Genomic DNA, 8,875 nt, shown 5'->3' on the forward strand with positions numbered 1-8,875 from the left:
GGTTGAGGTTTGGAGTTGTTGGTGGACTATTGACTGTGTATGGTGGAGAAAAAAGAGAAAGAAAAAGTGTCACGACCCAAAATCCACTAAGGGTCTTGATGGCGCCAGACACCACTGTCAGGCAAGCCACCACGGAAGTATTAATAAATTCTCATTTTATCTAATTATTTTTAAATAATTTCCTTTAAACAAATAAATAATAATTAATAATCTCCACTGAATAAATAAGGATGTCTTTACAAAATTAAACTACTGAAATAAAATCCCGTGATCATCCCAGAACTAGGTGTCACAAGTGCATAAGCAATTACTAAGGAATTGAATAAAGCACAACAACTGTCCGGAATGCAAATGGGACAGAAAGTAATTACAATACACTGAAAGAGACTGTACTAGTTGCAGGTCGCCTCGAGGAATACAGCTCGCCTAAGTCTCTGTATCAACCAAAGCCGCTATGCCACTAAGCCACTAGCTACATATGAACCTATGCAACAAAAATGCATAGCAAGTGTAGTATGAGTACGAAAACAACATGTACCCAATGAGTATCCCGTCTAATCTCGAAGAAGTAGAGACGAGAGGTCGACTTCGACACGTACTAGTGATCCAATAATGTTATATCGATAATATAGTAAATCTGGGATTTTTATAAACATGATTCAATAGAATGAAGCAAGTAAGCAATTCTTTCTTTTATAGAAAATTTCCAAATTTCTCTTCATCATTTAAACATAATTTTATAAGTCGGGGAGAAGGCAACAACGACTTCAATGAGTTTCAAGGCAAGCAATACAAGCATGCTCAAATCATGCCGAGGTCGAACGGCCCGATCCAACAATATTTAAACTGTGCACTGTCGAGGGTCGAACGACGCGAACCATAGATCCATCTATTTAATCTGCCGAGGCGTTCGGCCCGCTCCAAAATAAACACATCCAGACTGACAACCAAGAAGTCCACACGGAGAAATTTTCTAAAGAAAGCCAATCCTCTTTTAACCATTTAAGAAAAATGAAGTTTAATCAGTTTAGAAATTCACTTACTAATTCAATGTAATTTAAGCAATTCAAGCTGTCAATAAGTTCACAAATAATCCAAGTATAACATGCTCTTTGGTCCTAAACTACCCGGACAATAGCATAATAGTAGCTACGCACAGACTCTCGTCACCTCGTGCGTACGTAGCCCCACAAATAGGAGCACATAACAATTTAACACACCTATGGAGACAATTCCCTCTTACAAGGTTAGAAAGGAGACTCACCTTGCTCCGAAGATCCATAACCGACATTCCACACTCTTCCGAAGACTCAAATTGATGCACAACGCTCCAAAACTAGTCAATAATTATACAAATCCATTAATATACGCTCAATTAATCATTACAATCCAATTTATAACAATTCCTAACCCCGATCGAAAAGTAGACAAAATTGCCCTCGGGCCCACGTGCCCGGATTCCGAAAATTTTCAAAGATTAAGCTTACCCATAATTTCACGAACTCAAATATATAATTTACTCTCAATTCCATACCCAAAATAGTGGTCAAATTCCAAGAATATAAATTTCTAGGTTTTTCTACCAAACCCCCAAATTTCTACCAATTTATATGCTAAAATCCTTACATAATCGATGTATTTAACTCAAGATGGATGGGATTAGCTTACCTTATCGTTGATGATGAAAAATACCGCTTGAAGCTCTCCCAAAAATCGCCCAAATCCCGATTTTTAAAACACCTCTCTGCCTCCAGCACTTTCCGCACCTGCGGTTCCTCGACCGCTTCTGCGGTTCTGCAGGTGCGGCCCCACTACTGCATCTATCCTTCCCAGGCTACCCCTTTTCCGCTTCTGCGTCTTCTCTACCGCAGGTGCGGTCCCGCATCTGCGGAAAAACGACCGCATCTGCGGTCCCTTCACTTCCAATCCAAAACTGCATCTGTGGCTCTTTTGGCCGCTTTTGCAGCTCCGCACCTGCGACCCAATTCTCGCAGGTGCGGTTATGGCAGCAACCAGCAAGTTCAGCCTTCAAGAAATTCCATTTTCGATCCGTTAACCACCCAGAATCCACCCGAGGCCCTCGAGACCCCAACCAATCATACCAACCAATCCCAAAACACATTGCAGACTTGCTCGAGGCCTCAAATCATATCAAACAACGGTAAAATCATGAATCGACCTCCAATCCAAGCTTTATGAACTTTAGAATTTCAAACTTCAACTTTCGATTTTTAAACCTATCAAATTACGTCCGATTGATCCAAAATTTTGTACAAAAGTCATATTTGATACTACAGACCTACTCCAACTTCCAGAATCGGAATCTGACCCCGATATCAAAAAGTTCACTTCCGGTCAAACTTCTCAAAAACCTTCAAATTTCTGTCTTTAGCCAAATGACTTCAAAATGACCTACGGACCTCCGAATTCACTTCCGATCGTGCTTCCAACTCCAGAATCACCATACGGAGTTATTCCCAGACTTGGAATCCCAAACGGACATCGATAACACTGAAATGCGCTTCGACCCAAACTTATGAATTTTTTTCCAAAATGCTAACTTCCACAATAGGCGCCAAAACGTTCCCGGGTTATCCAAAACCCGACCCGGACATACGCCCAAGTCCGAAATCATTATACGAACCTACTGGAACCTTCGAATCCTGATTCCGAGGTCGTTTACTCACAAATTTGATCTTAGCTAATTCTTTCAATTTAAGGCTTCTAAAATGAGAATTTTCTTTCCAAATCAACTCTAAACTTCCCGAAGTCCAATTCCGACGATGCGTACAAGTCATAATACCTGAAGTAAAGCTGTTCATGGCCTCAAATCGCTAAATAATAGGCCAAAGCTCAAAACGACCGGTCGGGTCATTACATTCTCTCCCACTTAAACATACGTTCGTCCTCGAACGTGCTAAGAACCATGCCAGAGTCGTCTGAAATCGCAGTTAAGCACCTTGTGCACCTACCCGTGCCACCACAACTCAGTTAAGCACATTGGCTCGAGCAAATCTAAAGATATTCTCTTTTATTCAAACAAATGAGCCTTAGAGCCCAGTTTCAACACTCGAAATTCTTTACCAGGCCTGCTCCTAATACAAGAACACCGTATAAATCACTACACGATGTACCAGAACATGACTGCATACCTTAGCTAAATTCACCCCTTGTACCATTTTACTCACAGGACCATAATAACAGTCTCTGGGCATAGTAGTCGAAATTCCACGAATCTGATGCTCACAACGCACCTCAGGATATACACAGTTCTTACTCTAACTCTTACAATACCGCCACGACGGAATATAGGCATAGAAATTCATAACCAACTACCGAATCAACAAATTATCGGGTTTATACTCCTGACAAGAACCCTCACCTCATTCTGAACCGAATACTGGTCTTAACTTCTTAATGTACTTTACATAATCAGATTGCACTGATCCTAAATCCAATGATTTTGTCTCACCCAGTACAAACTGCTCCGGCTACAAGACACACCGGACATGATCCAAAGTCTCATATGATGCCACAATGTGCCAATAGGCTACTAATTCGAATGCGGTACGAAAGAAAAACGAACTCCGAAAAGGAAATCTGATTACCTCACTCGCGAATCATACATGCGACGCGCGAAACATACTAAACAGTCACCCCGCTCGTGAATCATACATGCGATGCAGGATCACAGCTAATACGAGCTTTCCTCCAAAAATAGGAAACAAAACACATAAAAACAGATATGGGGAACTTTACTGAACATCACACTTTTGCGGTGCGCAACCCGATCCAAACAGCGTAACCATGGCGGCGTGCCACCCGATCCACACAACACAACCATGGCGGTGTGCCACCCGATCCACACGTAGAACTCACATAAGGAGGTGCACATCGAGCTAAATTGCTCATTACAATAAAATACCGAAATTCGGTCACGGTCATGCTAAGTGCCTAATACCATCCCTGAGGGGACATATCGCGCTATAAGCTACAAAACTCAAGCACAACTGAGGTGCGATATACGATTTGAATCTCAAGAGCCATTTTGCTCGAATAACATCATCTCAATGCGGAAACTTGACACATAAGCAATTTACCAAGCCGTCTCTCAACTCACACGGTGCAATGCATCATTGCATGGAATAGTTGACGATGAAATAACACCCCGACTACTCTCCCATAAGCAGCACATTGCTGAATTGAAGACATCTGACCTGATATAGAGCCCATATTCACATTAAATCCATCCACAGGCCTCAAGTCAATTTCTGATTGCACCAACTAGGCTAATGACCTTTCATGGGTCCATAATAACCCTTTTTTTGTAACACACACGATCAACCGTCATAACTGGAGAAACCCTCTATAGTCCACAACTCAATAAACCGAGTGCCCTCCAGGCATAAGTTCTCAAATTAATGATACCACCAAAATCTTCATACTTGGTTTAAATCTTTAATCAATCAAGTGACTACATGCCACACTTATACAATCTTCCTATGGGACACGCTCCCACAACCTACCATAGCAAACAACAGGTCCATACATCCAAAACACCGGCCGCACCAACGCTGAAAATCGATCAAGAATCCTTAACCAGGATGCAAGGCCTTTTCCGCGAAACACCAAGCTCAGGTGACGCTGAAGACAATACCAACTTACCTTAAACATCGAAACTCCTTTCCTGCTCATCCGAGCTCGTGACATCCTTGTCAACACCGAACTGCAACTTTGATCCTCACTTCAAATTCCATACTACTCGCCGCACCTAACATGCCACTATACAATAGAACACGCTTTTTATCATAACTCCGGAACCACTAATAGGTTAACACCTCCTCATATAAAAACTTTTTCAGTTAACTCACTTCAGAAGAACTATAGTAACATACAGGCGAACTCTCATAGCCGTAGAATATGCAAATCTCTAAGTAGTAGTCTAAGCCACCATAGCCCTTCCGGGATTCGCCTACACATAACAGGCCATAACCGTAGAATGCTTCTGAATAACATCAATTAAGGCGGCCGACAAGCCTCACACGTACCGCCACAATTCACATGCATAACTTGATCACACTGAAGGAACTGATCTCTACCACCAATATGCCAACTCAATTGTGGCTAACCAATCTATCTTCCTTCGATTTACCCTGATTGCCTTAGTAATAATAATAACTCCATTCAACACATAACACACTTCATCCACACTCGTCCCGAGTGACCTTGAATCACGAGACCATGCTGTCTCAAATTCCACGAACCATTTCATACCTTCCAAGTGCTACACTGCAAGCCAACACATCATAGATCATTCTGGGCCTCTTCTCGTAAGCTGTTACCAAGCTTGATTCTTACCCGTACCTATAGGCTCGAAATCATTAGGCATCACACTTTAACCTTTGAATTCACTAGGACCGTTGCTGATAGCCGCTCGCTCTGACTTGGCCCCAAATATAATCAACTCCATGAATCTAATAACACACGAAGACCCTCTCGACGAAGCACCCGGCATAATCACTTCCCTTGAAACCCGTATTTATACAAGGCATAAATCCTGAATCCTTCCCCAAGTCTAAACATAAGCCAATAAGGCCAACCATAGTACACCTTTAACCATTCCTTGCTCAAATCACCACTTATGGTCTTTTCCCGTAGCTGAAATAACCCATCGATGTGCTAATAACTGGAAACCTCGCAAGTAGTTAACCATGCAACCCAATCTTAGGCGGTGGGACTCTTCCACTTAGCTTGAAGCCACTATTACACAACTCTAGAACTCACCAGAATTCTTTATCTATTGTTGACATAACCGTACGCAATCAACCGCCAAAATTCTCGGAATCTTTCTGTAAAAACCCCCTTTTTATACTATGAATCATCAACCACATTTGCACGACCGATCTCTATGCTGAATAACCCATATAATTCTTTGTAGAAACTTCGTCAACCATGCGACCGCTAGCCTGCTCATAGGGAATAGCCCACCTGTGGAAATCACTTCCCGACATCTTCCAACGATGTAGCACGGAGTACAACCACTAAGACGTCAATAACCCATCCTGAGTCTGAGCTCACTCTCTAGCTGCACAAGTCCATTCATCCCTTGTGGACATCACTTAAATGTGCGGTAACAACCTTCCGATTCGAAGTTATGCGGTATCCTTCTTCATTTCAAGCAGCTCCTTCCCATTATATCAAATCTTCTTCCGCATAATATCCCATACTTCAGATTAACTCCATTGACCCCAATCACCAATCACTAAAATCCCCAAGTCGTTCTGAACTCTCCTTACAGTGCGTAGTCATCCTACCACCAAGCCCATATGCAACTTTGCCACTCTCCCACTTTGGGAAAACTCGCTTCTTTAATCAACTACTCAACCCGCGCTTCTTATACCTGGCCTTCCAGAAATTTTAGCCGCCGCCTGACACTTCCCACATGTCCTTCCTCATACTTTGCTACTCAATTGTTGCCTCAAATAAAATCTACCTTCGTAGAACTTGAACCCACAAGTCACTACTAACTCTAAACCTTTCCGAAGATCATCTTTCTCGAGCCATCAACATCAGAAACACTGATTCAATCCTAAAACACCGCACCCCGTGATCTCTGACCGTCGATTCTTCAATATTGTCTCGCAATATCCTGCTCCAAAGGTGAATTGTAGAAGATCATAACACTGGCGAATTTAGTACATTCAATAAGGACAACGACACCTTATTATAGAAGAAAACTCCACCACGCCCGCAATTACCAAACCTTGTTACCCCATCAACCCAAACCTGGACATTCTCAGCCCGATTGCCTTTCCCTTTTCGAGAATAAAATACTGAATCTCTAGATCATGCACTGAGTAAACCTCCCTTCAAGTCATTCACTGCCTCGACACGTAGGCAAACATCCTACCATCATATCAATACGGCAGAATAATCGTTCATAAGCATCATGGCAACTTGTGCCTATCCTCAGAGCTCTCAGAAGTACCGCTACTGAGCAGGAACAATAGAATATCCTTCCACCAGACGACGATAATAACTCAAATAACCACGCAGGGAGAAACACCCGCACCACATTCGTAGTACCATTACGATTCTTAAATTCTTGATTTACAACAAGCGATTCGCGTCGCGTAAGATTGAGTAGGAAGGAAACAAAGGCCTAAGCCTCAAGGAATCAAATCGCACGATAAGGAATCAAGAAGGGAAGTACTCCTAACAGCCTTGTAGCCTCCCGAGGATAAGTACAGACGTCTCCGTACCGATCCGCGAGACTCTACTAGACTTGCTCATGACTCGTGACACCTAAGGGAACCTAGTGCTCTGATACCATGTTGTCACGACCCAAAATCCACTAAGGGTCATGATGGCGCCGGACACCACTGTCAGGCAAGCCACCGCGGAAGTATTAATAAATTCTCATTTTATCTAATTATTTTGAAATAATTTCCTTTAAACAAATAAATAATAATTAATAATCTCCATTGAATAAATGAGGATGTCTTTACAAAATTTAACCACTCAAATAAAATCCCGTGATCATCCCAGAACCCAGTATCACAAGTGCATGCGCAATTACTAAGGAATCGAATAAAGCACAACAACTATCCGTAATGCAAATTGGACAGAAAGTAATTACAATACACTGAAAGAGAATGTACTAGCTTCGGGCCGCCTCGAGGAAGCAACTCGCCTAAGTCTCCGTAACAACCAAAGCCGCTATGCCACTAAGCCACTAGCCACGTATAAACCTATGCAACAAAAATGCACAGCAAGTGTAGTATCGGTACGAAAACAACATGTACCCAATGAGTATCCCGTCTAACTCGAAGAAGTAGAGACGAGAGGTCGACTTCGACACTTACTAGTGGTCCAATAATGTTATATCGATAATATAGTAAATCTGGGATTTTTATAAACATGATTATAATTCAATGGAATGAAGCAAGTAAGCAATTCTTTCTTTTATAGAAAATTTCCAAATTTCTCTTCATCATTTAAACATAATTTTGTAAGCCGGGGAGAAGGCAACAACGACTTCAATGAGTTTCAAGGCAAGCAATACAAGCATGCACAAATCATGCCGAGGTCGAACAGCCCGATCCAATAATATTTAAACTGTGCACTACCGAGGGTCGAATGGCGCGAACCATAGATGCATCTATTTAATCTGGCGAGGCGTTCGGCCCGCTCCAAAATAAACACATCCAGACTGACAACCAAGAAGTCCACACGGAGAAATTTTCCAAAGAAAGCCAATCCTCTTTTAACCATTTAAGAAAAATGAAGTTTAATCAGTTTAGAAATTAATTTACTAATCCAATGTGATTTAAGCAATTCAAGATGTCAATAAGTTCACAAATAATCCAATTATAACATGCTCTTGGGTCTTAAACTACCCAGACAATAGCATAATAGTAGCTACGCACGGACTCTCGTCACCTCGTGCGTACGTACCCCCCACAAATAGGAGCACATAACCAATTAACTCACCTATGGGGATAATTCCCTCTTACAAGGTTAGAAAGGAGACTCACCTCGCTCCGAAGATCCATAACCGACATTCCACACTCTTCTGAAGACTCAAATTGATGCACAACGCTCCAAAACTAGTCAATAATTATGCAAATCCATTAATATACGCTCAATTAATCATTACAATCTAATTTATAACTATTCCTAACCCCGATCGAAAAGTTGACAAAATTTCCCTCGAGCCCATGTGCCCGAATTCCGAAAATTTTCGAAGATTAAGCTTACCCATAATTCAACGAACTCAAATATATAATTTACTCTCAATTCCATACTCAAAATCATGGTCAAATTCCAAGAATATAAATTTCTAGGTCTTTCTACCAAAACCCCAAATTTCTAC

Source organism: Nicotiana tabacum, chromosome 6 (genome assembly GCF_000715075.1).
Source record: "Nicotiana tabacum cultivar K326 chromosome 6, ASM71507v2, whole genome shotgun sequence".
Classification (NCBI taxonomy): Eukaryota; Viridiplantae; Streptophyta; class Magnoliopsida; order Solanales; family Solanaceae; genus Nicotiana; species Nicotiana tabacum.